This window comes from Pelodiscus sinensis, chromosome 3, assembly GCF_049634645.1.
Source record: "Pelodiscus sinensis isolate JC-2024 chromosome 3, ASM4963464v1, whole genome shotgun sequence".
Classification (NCBI taxonomy): Eukaryota; Metazoa; Chordata; order Testudines; family Trionychidae; genus Pelodiscus; species Pelodiscus sinensis.
In genome coordinates this window covers 36931295-36951607 of record NC_134713.1, presented here as the reverse complement: position 1 = coordinate 36951607, position 20313 = coordinate 36931295, and the positions used below count along the sequence as shown (strand labels likewise).

Genomic DNA, 20313 nt, shown 5'->3' with positions numbered 1-20313 from the left:
CGCTAAAATGCAGTCACCTCTAGGGTGGGCTGGACAGCTGTTTAACACCTGCACAAGGTTTCAGGCAGGGGGCAGTGCGGGCTGCCTTCCTGCAGAGCCCCCATCAGAACTGCCATGCCCTCCTGGCTTAGGAAAAGAATAAACAGGAGGACTGGAAATTAACCCGCCCAGTCTCATGTCCCCTAGGCAGGGAATGAGCCATCTACACTAGGCCCCAGATGGAGTATTATGTCCAGTTCTGGGTGCCACATTTCAGGAAACGTGGAGACACTGGGAGAAAGTCTAGAGAAGATCAACACAAATGATGAAAGGTCTACAGAACATGAGATATGAGGCAAGGCTGAAGGAATTGGCTTTGTTTACCTTGGAAAAGAAGACTGAAAAGTGACATGAGAGCAGTTTTCAAGTATCTAAAAGAGTATCATAAGGAGGAGGAAGAAAAATTGTTCTCCTTGGCCTCTGAGGTTAGGATGAGTAGCAATGGACTTAAATTGCAGCAAGGGAGGCTTAGGTTGGACATTAGGAAAAACTTCTTGCCTGTCAGGGTGGTTAAACCCTGGAATAAATTGCCTACGGAGACTGCGGAATCTCCATCACTGGAGATATTTAAGACCAGGTTAGACAGACACCTGTCAGAGATGAGCTAGGGCAACTCAATTTTGGAAGCCCCAGGGACCACACTGACACTTACAGAACATGCTGAGGGCCTCAACCTAAGTGTGGTTGCATATAAAAGCAAATATATACAAATAGCTTCTCTAGCACTGACAGGCATGAATACAAAATTTAAGGCAAGACTACATAACACACAGGCCCCATTTAAGTCAGTTCTGCGGATATTAATAAAATGCAATTTTTACCCGATTTCTACCCATGTGACAGCACTTTTCATGAGCAATGACAGTCCAAGAATTTAAATACTAAAATGCATATCAACAGAAGATCATTACACTGACTACTTTTTTGTTTTGGCTCCCACTCGCCAGCCACGTGTTGATCCCCACATAAACCCAAACTGCACCGCGGGGCACAAACAAACTGGCCGTGGGCAGCATACCAAGTTATTAATAAATATTTTTAAACCTTTACCTTTTCTCTCTGCTGCCATGTATCCTCTCCTCGCTCCATCAGCTCCCCGGTGCCTGCTGCCCCCCAACTCCTCACCCTCCTCTGCAGTCCTGACTCCTGCCCTTCTCACTGTCCTCAGCCCTCCTGCGACCTGCCCCCCACCAGCCCTTCACTCCCCCCTGTGCCCACTCCTCCAGTAGCCCCACTCTGATCAAGTGAGCTACCCCTCCTCATTCCCTCTTTCAACATCTCCCTCCTACATACCTGCCCTGCCTCTCTCTTCTGGTGCTGGTCCCTCACCTGCAGGTGTCTACCCCTCTGTTTCACCCCAGAATCTCCTGGCACCTGCACCTTCCCTTAGCCCTGCACCCTCCTGGTGCTTCCCCCTTCCCTTACTGCCCCTGCCTCCTTCGCCCTCTTTTTCCCTGATGCCCACCCCCTCACCACTATCTGCCCCCGTTCCCCTCCTGCCCCTCTGTTCCCTCACACATGACTTGCTCCATCCCCATCTTTCTCATGCCCACCCCTTCTTTCAAGCCTTCTCCCAGCACCTCCACTTCCCCCTCTAGCCCCCAATGCCCTTCCCCTCTCCTCTCCCAGCATCACCCTGTCCCCCCTCCCACTGACACCTCCCTTCCTGCCGTTTCCCTCATTGTCTGCACTTGGGCCCCTGCCATTTGTCTCTCCTCCACCCTGTCTCCTGGTGCCTTCCCCTTTCTTCCTCCTCCTCCTCCGCACAAGTCCCTTCCTCTTCCCTCCTCCCCCTTCCGCACAAGCCCCTTCCCCACCGCACAAGCCCCTTCCCTACCTTCCACTTTGCTGGGCCCGGAGTCTGCATTCAGATCCCGGAATCTGAACCTGGAGCCAGCCACGCCCCGCAATGTTGCGCTGAAGAGTTTTAAAATCCCAGGCCATTACGTCAAGTCACGCCCGGGTGCATCCCCACCCACCTGCAACGCGGCGCATGGCAGCAGCAGCAGCCAGTGAGAGGGAGCTGCGCTGAGAGCAGCGCACGGCAGGGATGGTCTGGGGCTGAGGGGGATGCTCTGGGGGCAGGGTGGGACGATGCGCGGGAGGGCCAGCGGGGGGAGGAGGGGTCCGAGGCCCACTCCAGGTAGAGCCGGGGCAGAGACCCAGCTCCACATATTGCTGGAGCAGGGCCCCGGCTCTGAATAGTAACTCGCAACCATGGCCCGGCACACTTGCGTGTTCAGGGCGCAGGGCATGCTCCCTGGAGTCTTTCCCTGCTGCAGCAGGGTGCCAAGCCATGTAAGCGTCCCGCCTTATGCCCACACCCCACACCCAATCTCTCCTCATTCCCTTCCCCCTGCCAAGACCCCGCATTCCCAGCTTGCTCTGACACCCTGCCCCAAGTCCCCTCCTCTACCCTCCCTCCTGGCCAGACACATGGCCTTATTTAGCATTTGTTTATTATTATCCTTACTTTTTTGTGGTCTGTGTTTTCAGCTCTATGCACTAGCAGGGGTGGCCAGTGCCTATAGGCAAAATCGGCAGTCACCTAGGGTGCCAAGTTAAATGGGGCGCCAAATTCCCTGCCACTTCCCCTTCCTGGCGTCGGCCCTGGAGGAAGGCTTCCTTGTGCCACAGGAGGGGTGAGTCGGCCCTGGAGGAGGAGCGTGGGGAGTTGGCCCCGGGGGAGGCACGTGCTGGCTTCCCCTGCACAGCGGGGGGGGGAGGTCAGCCCTGGGAGAGGCAACGTGCAGGGGTTTCCCCGTGCCACGGGGGGGGAGGGGGAGGCGCACACCGGCTTCCCTCGGGATGGGGGGAATTCTGGGAGGAGGTGGGTGCAGGGGACTCTCTCCCCCCACTGGCACCCTGTTCCCTCTCCCCACACCCTTCTCCACAGCCATAGACCTCCATCCCTGGCCCCCTGTTCCCAGCCACAAAACTCCATCCCCAGCCCCCCTCTCCCGTACGATGTGGTGGTAATGGCAGTTAAAGCAGGATAGTGTAATGCACTATTTTGGATTTGTAATAATAAAAATTATAATTAACATTTGTAATGCATTTTTATTTGAAATTGTACTGAAATATCGTCTAACTGTCGTGTACAAATCTATTCTGAAAATTCCATGTCTCTATTTTAATCTGATCTCAGAAACATTGGTGGATGGACAAACTGAATAATGATGCCTGTTTAAATGAATACGCTTAAAAAACATTAAATAGAAAATACGAGCAAAATGTTTCCCAGTTTACTAAAAACCTCAGCCTATATCTGCCCTTGGTGTTGCGGGGGGCGATTGCATGGTTTGCCTAGGGCGCCAGTTGCTGGCAGCTCGTCTAGGGCTGCCCTGTCTACCAAATTGTTATTAGGGCTTTCTTCCTGGGGGGGGGGGGGTCGTGGCTGTATAGGAAGGGGACCTCTAACAGAGCAGCCAGGTTCTGTGCAGCTCAGGGTGGGTCATTTCTGTGAATCGGTAGCCACAGATTTGCCTCTCTGGGTGTCTCACAAGGGCTGGGGGAGGGATGAGGGCGGCAGGAGCTGTCCTGTGTCCCCTGCAGAAGCAGAACCCTGGAGGACTCATAGACTCATAGACTTTAAGGTCAGAAGGGACCATTATGATCATCTAGTCTGACCCCCTGCACCGTGCAGGCCACAGAATCTCGCCCACCCCTCTTAGAATAATCCTCTCACCTATGTCTCAGATATTGAAGCCTTCCAATACTTTGAAGGCCCCAACATGCAGAGAGTCCTTCAGCTGTGATCTGTGCCCAATGCTACAGAGGAAGGCGAAAAACCTCCAGGGCCTCTGCCAATCTACCCTGGAGGAAAATTCCTTCCTGACCCCAAATATGGCGATCAGCTAAACCCTGAGCATACGGGCAAGACTCACCAGCCAGACACCCAGAAAGTTCCCTATAGGAGGGATGAGCCAGAGCTGGGTGGGGGGCTGGAGAAAGCAGGGAACTGGGGAATCGGTGCGGACTAGGGTACTGACGTGAGTTAGGGGAATGAAGATATTTGGGGCTTGTCTGGAGGAGGATTTAGGCTAACAGGGTGGGGAGGGCAAAGGCAGGCGGGTGAAGGAGCCTGGACCGCCAGGCGAGAGGTGGTTGTTGGGAAACATCGGGAGTCACAAGCATGACGGGGCGTGGCGGGCTGTTAGCAGCAGCCTCCCCCAGTCTGCATCGCTTCCACTTACCTTAGATCTATCCCGCAGACTGCTCCGTGCCCGGTCAGCTCTTCCCCCTGACGCCCACCCCCAGTCTTGCTGCTCGCGAACTTTCCTCTTGCTGTTCGCTGGAGATGCGGTTCTCTGCAGCTTCTCGCTTGCGCTGGCTGGGCAGCAGCGGAAACCCAGCTGAGTCTCCTTTCGCTTTCACTCTGCACTTCCGCTGCCCTAGCAAAGCCCTGCCGTGTTCTTTTTTAACTGTATAGTTCCATTCATACTAGGCTTCATGCATTTTTTCTACTAACGGAACCTAACTTTGGAGCTTAAACCGACATCATATAGAAAGAGGGAAGCTGATTTGATATGATCCTGTAATTAATTGGTGCTCACCTGCTATGAGCGCCCCCATCTGGCCAAATGCCTGTGCCTGCATTCCCTGAGTTTACCAGCCTTTTCGGCTACTCAGCCTTCCGGCCAAGACACCCTCCTGTGTGAACTGCCTGAACCACCTCGGTGTCCTCTGTCAGAATCCTTCTTGGTCTGTTCCCCACTCAGAGAGTGGCTTTTTTTGCCCTGGAGACAGTTCTTCAGCCAGCCAGCCTCATGGAGGGTACACTCTGAAGGCTCCAGAGACAGTTACTACAACTGTGTTTTTGGCTCCCTGGTGTGGGCCTTCCTGACTCTCTCATTCCTTTCAATGAAACGTTAATATTAAATTGTCTCCGTTTTACAAAGATTTGCTTATATGATACACTGATCTCTAAGGTTCTATGAAGGGGTGGACCAAGACCTGATGCCTCCCTGTTGGAGGCTTGTTGCCTTGCCCTCCCCAGAAGAAAGCCATAGGGTTAATTCGAACTAACAGACATTAGTTGGAATTAACTTCAATAGGAGCTACACATACAAACCGCTAGTTCGAAATTCTGCAAAATTTTCTATTTATGTTATGACCAATTCACAAAAAATGTGTGATTTCGTCACAGCATTTCTCAAACTGGGGTCTCTGACCCAAAGCCTCTTGCAGAGAGGTAATGGTATTGTCACCTTACTGCTGTGCTGCTGATGGTGCTGCTGTTGTGTGAAAGTGGGCTTGAGAGAGTGGTCATAGATAGTGAAATCCACTATTTTTGCCATAAAGTAGATCACTATCCATGCTGGCTGGTCAGGCACCCACCTCTGAAGGCAAAGTTGCTGCCAGTAGCAGCACAAAAGTAGATGTGGCAATACCAAACCATCCTACTTTTACTTTTCCATTTCTGATGACGGAAAATCATGTCACAGACTACAAAAGTCTGATCTCTCCCATGAAATCTAGTATCCTGCCTCCCAGCTCTGAAGGAAGAGTGGCGTTTAGAGGCTGCTGGCTGGACACCCAGCTCTGAAGACAGTGCTGCTGCTAGCAGCAGTGGAGATGTATGGGTGGCATGATATTGCTGTGAGGTACAATAAAGAATGTGATGTGCAATCTCAGGTTTATAGAAATCTACTATATACTTGCCAATTAGCCCGTCATAAAATGGGATTTTCAGGTCTCTCCTCCACGTCCTTTTCCCTTTCTATCTCGGTCTTCTCTCCTGAGCCTTCGGTCTCTTGCTCCATCTCTCTCTCGCTCCCTTCCTCCTACTGCCTCTCCCCTCTCTCTCTCAGCTCTCCTCCATCTCCTGCCTCTCTCTCTGTCTCTCATTCTCTTCTCCTCCTCCTCCTGCATGGGGAGTGCAGAGCCCAAACGGCTGTTTGTACCACTTGCTCCCACGTGGCAGCCCGGCTAAGCGGCTGCCTATGAGCTCCAGCTGCACCTGCACCATTTTCCTTCACCCCAGCACTAATCCTGCAGCGTCCCAGTTGTCCCCCACCTTACTCTCCCCCTCGTTTTCATGCCCTCTCCCCGGCCAGGGTCTGTTTACAGCCAGGGGGTGGGGCCTGAAGCTGCTGTCACTCCACACATCACTCCCGCCCTCCCTTCACCGCTCGCTGTGGTGCTCGGCTGACTTCTGCGCTGCTCAGCCAGGCCGCCACAGGGGAATAAGCAGTGCAAGTGGCCATTTGGGTCCCAGACTCCTCATACAGCACTTCTGCGGCGGCCCGGCTGAGCAGCGCAGAAGTCAGCCGAGTGCCATGGCCGGAGACAACAGCGCCACCCAGAGGGAAGAGCCAGCGTTTCAGCATTACAGAGTCACAGACATTGGGCTATTATATTTATGATTTGAGAGAGTACGTCTGTGAGTGTGTCTGTCTGTCTGTTCATTCAAGCACTCCTACTAAACAGTTAGACATAGGACCACCAAATTTGTTATAAAGCTTCCTCTTATCATAACTTAAAGCAAGGCAAAAGTTTGCTTGTGCTAGGAAAATTGCATATGCCTGAAATGGGATTGTTTCTAGTAAAACCATACAGAAAAAAGAGACATAATCACCAGATAGATCGTAACCCTAAACCATCTTGGGACCTGAACCTGGTACTGTCAAGGTCCACAGGGCCTCCCTTTGAGCCATTAACCTTGTGTTCTCTGATACTCCTTTCAAGGAAGGTCTCCTTCCTAGTCATGGTTGCTGTGACCCACAAAGTCCCTGAAATCAGAGCATTTACATTGGAGCTACCCTGTATGGCGTTCTATAAGGATTAAGTCCCACTGAAGCCCCACCTAGCCGTTTTGCCGAAAGTGGTGTCACAGTTCCACAACAACCAGTTTCTCCTTTTTCAGTTCTCGGACCCAACCAAAATCCTCACAAACCAGACTAGCGGCCCGTCAAACTTACACAAGAAAGGAATGTTGTCCCTCTCAGTGTAACAAAATATCCATTTCTGGGCCTCATTTACTAACTTAAAGGTATCCATTCTCATATCCTGCCGAGTGAAACAATTCTCAGATCATGATGTAAAACAAGTAAAAGGCAGCAGTTCACTAGTTCCTTTGTCCCTATACCAGGATTCCATACCCGGGTCATCTACGTGAGACATAATTCCATAATTCTATAATTCTAGCCAGACCAGTCTGACAGCTACAAGGTTCTTAAACTTTTCAACCACATCTCTCACCATATCCCTCAACCTAGAGCTTCTGCAGGTAAACTCCTCACAGTATTCCATTACAAAGGCCTCATTCACCTCTGAGTCCTACCCCTGCTGAGTTTCTCCGGAATCACCTTTCTCTCTCCATCATCTTTTGAACCCTCCTTCAGGTAGTTAAAGGCTGCTATGGAATCCCCCCTCACTTTTCTATTCTGTAGACGAAATAAGCCCAGATCCCTCAGCCTCTCCTCATAAGTAATGTGCTCCAGCCCCCTAATCTTTTTTGTTGCCCTCTGCTGGACTTTCTCCAATGTATCCACATCCTTACTGTAATGGGGGCCCCAGAACTGGATGCAGTACTCTAGATGTGGCCTCACCAGAGCTGAATAAAGGGGAACAATAACTTTTCTAGATCTGTTGGCAATGCTCTTCCTAATGCACCTTAATATGCCATTAGCCTTCTTGGCTACAAGGGCACACAGTTAACTCATATCCAGATTCTCATCCACTGTAATCGCCAGGTCTCTTTCTGCCAAATTGTTGCTTAGCTAGTTGGTCCTCTGCCTGTAACTGTGCTTGAGATTCTTCTGTCCCAGTGCAGGACTCTGCACTTGTCCTTGTTGAACCTCATCAGCTTTCTTTTGGCCCAATCCGCCAATTTGTCTAGGTCTCTCTGGACCCTATGCCTACTCTCCAACGTACCTACCTCTCCCCCTAGTTTAAGGCATAGCTAGACTACATGGAACAGTCAAAAAAGATCTTCTGATCGCACTTCTGATCGCACTTTCGAAAGCAGAGCTTTCAAAAGTGAAAGTAATTAAGACATGGCTTTTCGATGAACCGCCCCCTTTATTGAAAAGCTGCTCTTCCTTAAAAAAGGAGGTTTACATGGCTTTTCAACAAGGGGGGTGGGGTTCGCCGAAAAAGCCGCGTCTTAATTACTTTCACTTTCGATTGGAAGAAGATATTCAAATTCCCGCGGAATTTGCATATTTTCTTTTGACCATTCCCTGTAGTCTAGATGAGCCCTTAGTGTCATCTGCAAAGTTGCTGAGGGTGCAATCCATCCTTTCATTCAGGTCATTAATAAAGAAGTTGAACAAAATTGGCCCTAGAAGCAACCCTTGTGGCATTCTGCTTGATACTGACCGTGAACCAGACATTGAGCCATTGATCACTACCTGATGAGCCCAACAATCTAACCAGATTTCTGTCCACCTTACAGTCCATTTATCCAATCCATCCTTCTTTAACTTGCTGTCAAGAATACTGTGGGGGACCATATCAAAAGCTTTGCTAAAGTCAAAGTATATCATGTCCACTGCCTTCCCCATATCCACAAAGCTAGTTACCTTGTCATAGAAGACAATCAGGTTGGTCAGGCATAGCTTACCCTTGGTGAATCCATGGTGACTATTCCTGAATACTTTCCTCTCTTCCAAGAGCTTCAAAATGGATTCCTTGAGGATCCTCTCCATGATTTTTCTGGGGACTGAGATGAAGTTGATAGGTCTGTAGTTCCCTGGATTGTCTGTCTTCCCTTTTTTAAAGATGGGCACATTTGCCTTTTTTCCAGTTGTCTGGGACCTCCACTGATTGCCCTGAGTTTTCAAAGATAATGGCCAATGGCTCTGCAATCACATCAGTTAACTCTCTCAGAACCCTCAGATGCATTAGATCTGGTCCCAGGTATTTGTGTATGTCCAACTTTTTAAACAGTTATTAACCTTTTCTTTCTCCACTGAGGGCTGCCCACCTCCTCCCCATATTGTGTTGCCTAGTGCAGTAGTCTGAGAGCTAATCTTGTCTGTGAAGACAAAGACAAAAATAATGAGTGTGTAGTTCAGTTTTTCCCATATCATCTGTCACTAGGTTACCTCCCTCATCCAATAAGAGTCCCACCTTCTTATTGCTAACTTGCCCATAGAAACTTTTCTTGTTACTCTTCACATGTCTTGCTAGCTGCAATTCCAGTTGCGCTTTGGCTTTCCGGATTGCACCCCTGAATGATCAAGCAATATATTTATATTTCTCCCTGGTCATCATTTATACTACTCCCTAGTCATCTGTCTTCTGTTTGGCTTGCCTGTGGCTGAGACAAATCTTCCACTTTACTTAAGGGTACCACATGAATCTCAGTCCTCTTTTGGCCAAGTCTCTTTAGTTCTACCTCTGAGCAGCTCCTCCTCTCAGCAACTCCAAATTCCTTCTCTTTTCGGGGATGTCTACACTACAGCGTTATTTCGAAATATCTTATTTCTAAGTATCTTATTTTGAAATAGTTATTTCGAAATAGCTTATTTTGAAATAACGCGTCTAGACACAAAATGCATTTCGAAATAATGTTTTGCTATTTCGAAATAGCGTGTCCACACTGATAGGATGCTGAATCGCATTTAAGGCTGGCCAGAACTGGTTCTGGCAGGGCATCAGGTCAGGAGTTACCTTGTGTGGCTGCAGCCTGAGGCTATTTGAGACCTGTGCTTAAAGGGACTCCCCTGGACAGCTGGTTCTAAGGTTTCCCTGCTTGCTTCCCTACCTTGCTGAGGGAAAGCAAAGCATTTTTTTCTCTGCATGCTCTGGTTGCCCTCACTCAGGACACCACAGCACTTTGCAGCATGGAGCTGGAGCCGCCCCTGGGCACTCTGGTGCTTCTCCTGGATGTGTTGCTGCGAGCTTGGCAGCATGTTCTGCAGGCAGTAACAGTCTCCCTGGTGTGCCCCACTGGGGGCTTGTGCCTAATTCCTCCCTTGCATCCTTCCACTTACCCTTCCCTAACCCCCCTTCCTGCTGTACAATACAAGACATGTGTTCATTACAACAAAGCCGCTTTACTGAACAAAACTGGGGTGGGGGGAGAATGAAACTGAGGTGAGACTGGGGAAAGAAGGTGGTGGGGAGAGGGGAGAGAGGAAAGGGGGAAACCTGGGAGGAGGGAGCTGGCAGGGGGAGGCAAGGAGAGGAAGGGGAAGGAGAAGCTCAGGGTTCAGTGTTGGGGGGTCTCACTGGCCCAACTGTCTCCCAGAACCACAGGTGCAGGGTCCTGGGGAGCATTGGAGGGCTGGCTGGAATTGGCTGCCTGACTCATGCTGGAGCCACTGGGTCAGGTGCAGCAACTGCTGGCTCTGGGCTGGCAGGCTTGGAGTTAGCACAGGCACTGTGGCCAGAGTCTTCCCCTTTAAGGGCTCTGGGGAGGGGGTCAGGGGGAGGAGTTTTCTTGGTTGTGCCCAGAGTGGCCACCAGGGCACTCTGGGATGGGCTGGAGGCCCCCTATTTCAAAATAAGCATCTGCACAGTGCTTATTTTGAATTAGCTATTTCGAATTTGGTCTTTACCAAATTTGAAATTAGCACTTCACTATTTCGAATTAATTTCGAAAGAGCGGTTTGGCTGTGTAGACGTTAGTAAAGTTATTTCAAAATAACGGCTGTTATTTTGAAATCACTTTGCTGTGTAGATATACCTTTAGAAGGCATATGCAGGTTCTTTTAGGGAACCAGCATCTGCTCTGGCCTCCTGCTTCTATTTCCTAATAGTTGTAGCCAGTGCTTCAGTTTTTATTGAAACCAGCTGCCTTCTGTAAGCTACCTTTGGGAAACAACTAATTAGTTACAGGTGGACTGGATGAATTCCTTCTTGAAGAGGCCAATCACCATATAACAGTCTCTTTGACCACAACTAAAAGGTACAGTGACAAAAGTAAAATCTCTGCAAGTTGTATGGAAACTTTTCAAAGACACCGTAATAGAGGCCCAACTTAAATGTATACCCCAAATTAAAAAACACAGTAAGAGAACCAAAAAAGTGCCACGGTGGCTTAACAACCAAGTAGTGAGAAATAAAAAGATATCTTTTAAAAAGTGAAGTCAAATCCTAGAGAGGAAAATAGAAAGGGGGCATAAACTCTCAAATTAAGTGTAAAAATATAAGAAAAGACACACACACAAAAAGAGTTTGAAGAAGAGCTAGCCAAAAACTCAAGAAGTAATAGTAAAATGCTTTTTTTAGTACATCAGAAGCAGAAACCTTGCTAAACAATGAGTGGGGCCGTTGGATGATTGAGATGCTGAAGTAGCAATCAAAGATGCTACAGTCATTGTGGAGAAGCTAAATTAATTCTTTTTTAGTTGGCCCTCAGATTCCCAAACCTGAGCCATTCTTTTTAGGTGACAAATCTGAGGAATTGTCCCAGTCTGAGGTGTCATTAGAAGAGGTTTTGGAACAAACTGATAAATTTAACAGTAACAAGTCACTGGGACCAGATGGCATTCACCCAAGTGTTCTGAAAGAACTCAAATGTGAAATTGCGGAACTATTAACTGTGGCTTTTATCCTATCCTTTAAATCAGCTTTTTTGCCTAATGACTAAAAGATAGCTAACGTGATGCCAATATTTAGAAAGGTCTCTAGAGGTGATCCTGGCAATTACATACCAGTAAGTCTAATGTCAGTACTGGGCAAATTAGTTGAAACTATAGTAAAGAATATTGTCAGACACATAGATGAACCTCCTGTGGAAAAAATGGTACAGGCAGTCCCCGGGTTATGTACAAGATAGGGACTGTAGGTTTGTTCTTAAGTTGAATTCGTATGTAAGTCAGAACTGGCATCCAGATTCAGCCGCTGTTGAAACTGACCAGCGGCTGACTACAGGAAGCTGGAGGCATGGACTTCCTGGAATCAGCCGCTGATCAGTTTCAACAGCGGCTGAATCTGGACGCCTGGGACAGAGCAGCTGGGGAACTATCAGGTAGGTCCCCGCAACGCCGCACCTCGGTGCTGCGGGGACCAATCCGGCAGCACCCCAGCTGCTCTGCCCCAGGCGTTCCCAAGTCAGCCCTGCTGAAACTGACCAGCGGCTGACTACAGGAAGCCTGAGGTAGAGCTGCTCTGCCTCAGGCTTCCTGTAGTCAGCCACTGGTCAGTTTCAGCAGCGGCTGACTTGGGGACGCCTGGGGCAGAGCAGCTGGGGTGCTGCTGGGTTGGTCCAGTAGCGCCCAGGAGCGGCGCTGCGGGACCAACCCGGCAGCGCCCCAGCTGCTCTACCCCAGGCGTCGGCGAGAAAAGCCTGGTCTGCTGGGGGGGGGGGGGGGGAGAGGTGCACTAGCTAGCTAGTGTGCCCTCCCTCCCCCCAGCAGACCAGGCTTTTCTCGCCACGGAGGATGCGGGCGGAGGGACCGCGACGCGTCTGGGCGGTCCCTCCGCCCCCGTCCTCTGCGGCGAGAAAAGCCCCGTTCGTATGTAGGGATCCGACGTAAGTTGGATCCACGTAACTCGGGGACTGCCTGTATATGATAATGTATTTAAGGATTATTATAATATATATACAAATAAGGGGAAAAATTGAAAGCATAAGAAAAATCTGAATTTTGATTCTTGCATTTCCTAATTTCTGAATGGTCAATTTAGCCACCTAAATGCTCTTTTAAACTTTTTAAAAAATCTAATAATTAAATATATTAAATAAGACATTCAATAATGTGGTGCCCTTCACTTATCAATTAAGTTTAAATTATTTTCCAATGCAATGGTTGCCAATATCCTTAAGTATCACAAAAGGCTAGGTGCAAGGAAAGAGAGTTCTCTGTTGACTGGCATCTTTGTAACCAAAATCAAATTCTAAAGCTCAGGAGATAGAGATTTTCTTGCTACTCTGTAAAATTACACAGTGTAAAGAATGAAGATCTTCCTTCCAATGCATTGCCTTGAGTTGGAAACTCTATTTCAATTGCCAAGGTTGTATGTTTTCATATTTAAATGGGGGTAATGCAATGTGAGGTGACAACATAGTATAGAAGGTGAAGAGTTGCTTTATTAGATTGCCTTGAGGTCTGTTACTCAATCATGGCATGGCAATTACAAAGTTTTGACATACTTTTCCAGTTCTCCATGATGAACCTGTCCACTTTCAAAAAGTGGGAGGGCCATGGTCTCTTGTTCTCCTAGTGAACCACACTCAGCTGGGTTGACAGCCATCGGGGTTCCCAGGGCAAAATGATGGTGGTGGTGGGGAGGTGGCTCCACACTCCTGTAAGGAGAAGGTCCTCAGGCAGAAAGGGTGGGGCCAGGGCAGCCAGCCCTCAGCACCACCTGGACCATGCTGCCCCCCGGCCTCCCCCCAGGCTTCAAAGCCCTGGAGAGCACACAACCCTGCAGAGATCTCAGCGGTGCACTCCAATGGCAAATAAAAGGGTCTCTGGGCAACTGCCTCCTTTCCCCTCCCAATCAGTGGGCCTGACTATGCACACCCTGTTATTAGGATGGACAGCACCACGCAGACACTGTGCAGACACTTATATTGCTTTTTTGGTGGGAAAATCCTGAGGCAATAAAATTTCAGAGCTCCCGCTGGCAGGAAAAAACAGGTTAAGTCCAGAGTCTTTGTGACTGAAAACAACATTGGGACTAAAGATCAATAGTTTTTATAACATAAAAATATTTTAAATCACATAAGTACATAAGTTTATCATAAGAATTATTCTCAAGGAACATAAATATTAAATTACAATGAGACTACCATTAATAGAATGCATCTTGATTAACACCCAACAGAGCCATAACAAAACAGATGAAAAGTTTTTCTTATTGAACTTTCCATGTCCTCCAAGTATTCAAGGTGATGGAAGGAGTAATTTTACATGTAGCTGCTACATGAATATAAAGGCACAATTAACAAAGTCTTTTGCATCATGAAGTTCTACAAAGGCCCATTTAGTTTTGATAGACTTTCTTGTGGTGCAGGTGCAAATATTTTTAAAAACTTAAATATTACTTGATAGCATGGCGTAAAGGAATTACAAGTGAGAATAATGCAAAAGCGGCGAGGAGTCCTGTGGCACCTTATAGACTAACTGAAGTGTAGGAGCATAAGCTTTCATGGGCAAAGACCCACTTCGTCAGATGCATGTCATCTGACAAAGTGGGTCTTTGCCCATGAAAGCTTATGCTCCTACACTTCAGTTAGTCTATAAGGTGCCACAGGACTCCTCGCCGCTTTTGCAGATTCAGACTAACATGGCTACCCCTCTGATAAGTGAGAATAATGTGTGCAGCAATTTAAAAGCATTTCATAAAATTTGAACACTAAATACATTTTTATAAATCCAATACTCACCTCAACCATTTTAACACACAGTCCAAAAAGATTCGTTTCCAGCAATGAATTTATCTGGCTCAGGCCTAAAGGCTTGGCAAATAGTTGGCACCTAGTCTGCCAGCATTGCAATCAGTGCCCTTAATTCCCATAGAGATTGGACTATGTGCTGGAGAACACCATTATGCAGTATGGCCAAGTTTTTCAGAAGTGAGTAGTAATTTTGGAGCTCAACTTAGAACACCTCTGAAAATCAGGTCCCTCTGAGGTGTCCCAAATTGGCCATCCAAAATTACTAGTCACTTTTTGAAATCTTGGCCTGTATTCCTATCATTAAGCTATTTTACCCCTTTGATTTCAAACTATGAAAACAAATATAAATTTGTAGTTTCATCTCCTTTAAATAACCATAACTTTATTAATCACAGTTTTATAAACACATTTCCAATAACACCAAATGCCCTGTAAAAATAAACAAAATACACACACACACACACACACACACACACACAACCCAAAAAACAAAACAACGCTCAAAATAATCCCCTCCCAAAAAAGCCCACACTTTATACTTACAGGTCTAGAGAAATGCTGCTTCACTATGCCACTTTACTGCCATCTTGTGTAAATGTGGAAATACTACACTAATTTATTTTTTATGTATTTGTAAAAAAAGGTACCCTTAAACTATACTAACGAGTCAGAAGGAAAAAATGGAACAGGGTGAAGAGGAAGGGGGAACATTATAATAAAATCTGAGATTTGAACATTTGGCTATATTTGCTCCCTCTCGTAGCCTGAGCTGGAGGTACTCCAAAAGTACCTTTGAGAGGACCAGAAAAAGAGATACCGAAAGAGCTCTTTCGGAAAAAGGTGTGCATGGATGGGGAAGAGGGGAGTTCTTTCACAAGAAGAGGAAAGAGAAAAAAGCACAGGCACCCTGGTGGCCATTCCGCCCATGCTTACGTGCAAAATAGTGTCCATTCAGTGTGGACGCTATCTGTCGAAAAAGGAGATTGCTTTTTCGATGCACTTTCGCAGTGTGGATGCTCTGTTTTGGAAGAAGTTTTTTCGGAAGATCTCTTCCAGAAAAGCTTTTTCCAAAAGAAGCCTTCAGTCTAGACATAGCCTAAAATGGGTGTGTGTGAAAATGTAGCAGTGCAAGTTAAGCCCTGGTGTAGACAGTGCTAGGTTGATGGAAGACTTCTCCCATCCACCTTGCTACTGCCTCTCAGGGAGGTGAGTTAACCACAGTGACAGAAAGAACCCATCCCATTGCTTTAGGGAGCATCAACACTGAACTGCTATAGTACCGCAACTGCAGCTGTGCTGCTAAAATGTTTCTAGTAGAGAAATAGTTTTAGTTCACTGTCTTGTGTACCACCAATGAATCTTATTTATATTATTGTAGTTTATTTTCAGTATGTGACACTAAATCCACACTGTGCACTTCATCTGCTCTTCCTCTTTAACCTTTTATTTATCTCTGTAGATTTCTCAGCACAGAGATTGCTAACTCAAGGTAAGGATATTGGCAGAGTCCAATGGGTAGAGTGTCTATTTCTAATGGGAAACTGAGGTCAAAAGAACTTGATCACATTAACAGGAGACAGATGGTACAGAAGAGAGAGCAGCCACTGTCTTCCATACTCTGCTGGGATTCCAAGTAGGAACATAACAGTTCCTTTCACTTCTCTATCTTGATTTTCTTCTGAAATAGTGGTGCTTTGAAAATCCACAAAAGTAAGCCTTGACTCATTCCTGATATCTTTTCCAGAGAGGTAAAAAGAGCACATATTTAATTTTTAAAGAACTTTGTAAAATGTCACTAATTTTCAGGCCAGTAATCTACATACACCACATAGAATGGCAGCCTGCTTGCTAAAGGAAAGATTACATGGTTATATGTTATACTGCAAACATACTGCAACTGGGAGAGTACACCTTATTATACACTAGAAAACTTAACATGGCATTGCCTGCGGCTGCCTCAGGATAGAGTGAAGGAGGTAGCTCAGAGCTGGGTGGGGGTCTAGCCCGGGGCTGGAGTGGGGCACAGAGGCCTCCCCACAACACTCCCCAGGCCCAGCTCAGGAGTGTGAGGGGAGCCATGGAGGCTTTGCAGCAGTACTCAATAGGCCTAGGCCTGAGGATAGAGGGGGCACACAGGACAGCCCAGGGAGGGAGTGGGGCTGCACAGGCCTGCCAGCATGGTCATACTGGGCAGCCAGACAATGTTTGGAGGGCCTCCTGTGGGTGCTGGGAAGAGGGGGGGCTAGGGCTGTGCTACCCCCCTGGTCCAGTGCTGGGGTTGAGAGGAATGGTTTTGGGGCAGAGAGGCTACTTACTTCGGCTGGTGGCCAGTAAGATGCTGAGCCCTGTCCCCAACTGGCCACTCCCTTCCTGCTGTGGCTGCCTCCAATGGTCACTGCAATACAGCTGTCACCTGTGCTCATTGTTCCTAGTTGTGACTGTGCAGTGTCACATATTTCAAAACAGCCCCCTCCATTTCCATGTTGTGGAAAACAATTGCATTCTAGCACATTCCATTTCCCTGCCTCAATCAAACCCTGATCTTGCTCTAAGTTATAAGAGGAAGCTGCATGCCAAATTTAGTGTTCCTAGCTCTTATGATTTACACATTCTTAAGAAAATGGACTCGTAGACAGACGGACTCACAGACAGATGCCTCTAAAATATATATTGAAATTAAACTCCCTTTTTATCTTTCCATGATATTTATGATCTGTTGAATTGTTCATGCTCTAATATGGATTATATATAAACTAGAGCTCTGCTTAGATGCTTTTCTAATTTGTATAAAATCAAAAAATAAAATAAATGAACACCACCTATTTTGGAATGCAGAAGCCTGGCCTGTTTTTTTAATTCCCTTGTACCTTTTCATTTGTTCAGTAATCTACAATGGGTCATGAATTGAAATTGGTGCACTTGTTTGTAGAAGCTTCTTGCTTACATGCTATACAATGACAATTACATTGGAATGAGAAGGACATGCAGATAGAAGGCAACAGAAAATTAACTGCACTCTAGTCTACGCTACTGCCCAGGACTTTGTTGGTGACTAGTGGTCCCTATTAGAAGTTGAGGTTTGTCTAGTGGTGACATTTGCCTGATTCTGCTTCTAGTGAACTCACTGGCAAGTCTTAAATCAGAGGGAAATTGAGGCTGTGACAAAGCGAGAGACTGACTGAGTTTTTTAGTGACCCATTACACTAAAACAGATATGATGGCCATGAGCTGGTTAAATCATATTAGGCACAGAAGACTACTTCTGACAATTTTGTAATTCAGTATGTAGGAGCAGCCACTAAAGGAGGAGGAGACAAATACTTTGCCAATAGATTCAAAGGTATTTGTTGACAACAAAAGAATGTTGAAACTCAGAACCCTGAGTGCCATTCCAGGTCCTGGAAGAGATTGTTCTCTAACGGCTATACACTCTTCTACACAGTATGTCGCTGTGCCACTGGTTCCTTCTTCTTCCCCTCTGCTCCTTTTTCCCTCCACTTCATGGCTCTTGGGGTATGTCTACACTACAGTTAATTCGAACTAAGCTAATTCGAACTAGCACAGCTAGACTTAAAAACTAGTTCGAATTAGCGTTTTGCTAATTTGACCTAGCACGTCCACACTGATTGGACGCAGGGGCGCATTTAAGGGCAGCTGAAACTGGTTCTGGCAGGGCATCAGGTCAGTAGTTGCTTTGTGTGGCTGCTGTCTGAGGCTATCTGAGGCTCATGCTTAAAGGGACCCCAGCTTTTCAGCCTTTCCTGCTTGCTTGCATACCTTGCCGAGGGACAGCAAAGCGTTTTTCTCTGCGCCCGTGTGTGTCGGTGCTTCCCTTCGGGGACGCTGCCACAGGTGGCAACATGGAGCCAGAGCTCCCCCTGCACTTTCTGGTGCAGTTTCTGGACTTGCTGCTGCAAGCCTGCCAGCTATGAGTGGAGGCTGCCGTGCACCACCTGGTGCACGTCAGCTCCCTGCCTCTCCGCCTGGCCACCCTGGGGGCCATGGTGCAGATGCGGTGGTGCGTGGGCGCCGGTGTGCCCTGCCGCATCTGGCATCTGGACACCAGCAGCGACTGGTGGGACCGCATCGTCCTGGAGTGCTGGGGAGACAGACAGTGGACCCAGAACTTCAGAATGAAGAGGGACACCTTCCTGGAGCTCTGCGAGTGGCTCACCCCTGCTCTGCGCAGAAGGGACACTCGCATGAGGCCCGCCATCTCTCTCCAGAAGCGTGTGGCCATCGCCCTCTGGAAGCTCTCCACGCCAGACAGCTACCGATCCATCGAGAACCAGTTCGGCGTGGGGAGATCCACCGTCGGAGCGGTGCTCATGCAGGTACAGCACTCGCCGGCCACTGGACCGGGGGCGACAGGGGGCTGCAAGGAGGGGATGGGCCGCCCCAGGGAAAACGGGGGTTGGAGGGGAAGGAGGCAAAAGTGCCCCGCACAGGAGGGGCCGGTCTCTCCCGGCCATACTACACGCCACCCGGGGGGGTTTGCTTCCGGGAGTGGGGCGCGGGGCACTGTCAGGGCACGAACACTCCCAGCCACCCGGGCACCCCACTGATTCGTGCTTTGCTGTGTCTCTCCGCAGGTGATCAAGGCCATCAACCGGGTGCTGCTCTGCAGGGTGGTCCACCTCGCCGACTCGGATGCCATCATCCGGGGCTTCGGCGCCCTCGGCTTCCCCAACTGTGGGAGGGGGCCATCGACGGGGCGCACATCCCCATCCATGCCCCGGAACACAGGCCTCCCAGTACGTGAACCGCAAGGGGTACTTCTCCGTGATCCTGCAGGCCGTGTGTGACCACCGGGGACAGTTCACGGACATTAATGTGGGCTGGTCCGGCAAGGCACACGACGCCAGGGTGCACCGGAACTCTCCGTGTGCCAGAGGCTGCAGGCTGGGACCTTCTTCCCCGACTGCCACATCATGGTCGGGGACGTGGACATGCCCGTCTGCCTGGTGGGGGATGCGGCCTACCCCCTATAGCCCTGGCTCATGAAGCCCTACACGGGGCACCTCAATCCCTCCCGCCAGGCCTTCAATGCCAGGCTGACCAGGGCCCGCATCGTGATAGAGGGGGCCTTCGGGCAATTGAAAGCCCGGTTTCGATGCCTCCTCACCTGTCTCGACCTCGCCGAGCACAACATCCCTCCTGTGGTGGCAGCATGTTCTGTGCTACACAATTTGTGTGAGCGAAAGGGGGAGGCTTTCCTGCCAGCCTGGATGGCTGAGGCTGACCACATGGCTGGACACTACGGTCAGCCCCGCATCACCGCCATCCGGGAAGCCCAGCGGGGGGCCGTCCGGATCCGGGAAGCCCTGCAGGAGAGCTTCCAGGTGGAGGAGGAGGACTGAACTCTCCCTGCATGCCCCACTGGTGCCTTCTTCCACCCTCCCCTCCTTCCCCTCCCTAACCCCCCGTCCTAAGTAATGTAAAATAAAGACACCTGTTTTGGCAAACAAAATCTCTTTTTACTGTACATAACTGGGTGGGGGGAGGGAGGAGTGAGGGTGGAAGAGGGGAGGGGGAAACCTGGGAGGGGGGAGCTGGAAGGTGGGGGAGGGAGGAAGGGAAGGGAAAGCTCAGGGTTGGGGGTCGGGCTGGCTCTCCCGTCTCACAGCATTGCGGGTGCGCGGGCCTCGGGGGGGAATGACTGTGGAGGGCGGGGCAGGAGGGATGGAGGGGCAGAGGAAGTGGGAGGGGGAGCAGGAGTGGGAGGGGGAGCAGGTGCAGGGGGAGCAGGGGCAGCAGGGGTGGGAGGAGGAGAGAGAGCTAGGGCAGCTGCAGGAGCTGGAGCAGGAGCAGGAGGAGGCAGGAACCTGTCCACCAGGGTCCGGAGGTGGCCTCTGAGGGCACGGCTCTGCTCCTCCAGCACCTCCAAACTCCGCTGGCGCAGCCGAAGGTCCTCCTGGACCCAGTGCTCCTGATTGCGGAGCAGCTGCTCTATGATCCGGAGGTGCCGCCAC

General features: G+C 49.1%; 1 protein-coding gene across 1 annotated transcript in view; it reads right to left on the bottom strand.

The window, feature by feature from the left end:
• Positions 1-4550, bottom strand: part of LOC102462085 (protein CLN8-like) — a 61012-nt gene extending 56462 nt beyond the window's left edge. Inside the window, exon 1 of the mRNA XM_075923584.1 lies at positions 4236-4550. The gene's annotated coding sequence lies outside the window, so the exon portion shown is untranslated. The remainder of the gene's footprint in view (positions 1-4235) is intronic.
• Between the last annotated feature and the right edge of the window lie 15763 nt (positions 4551-20313).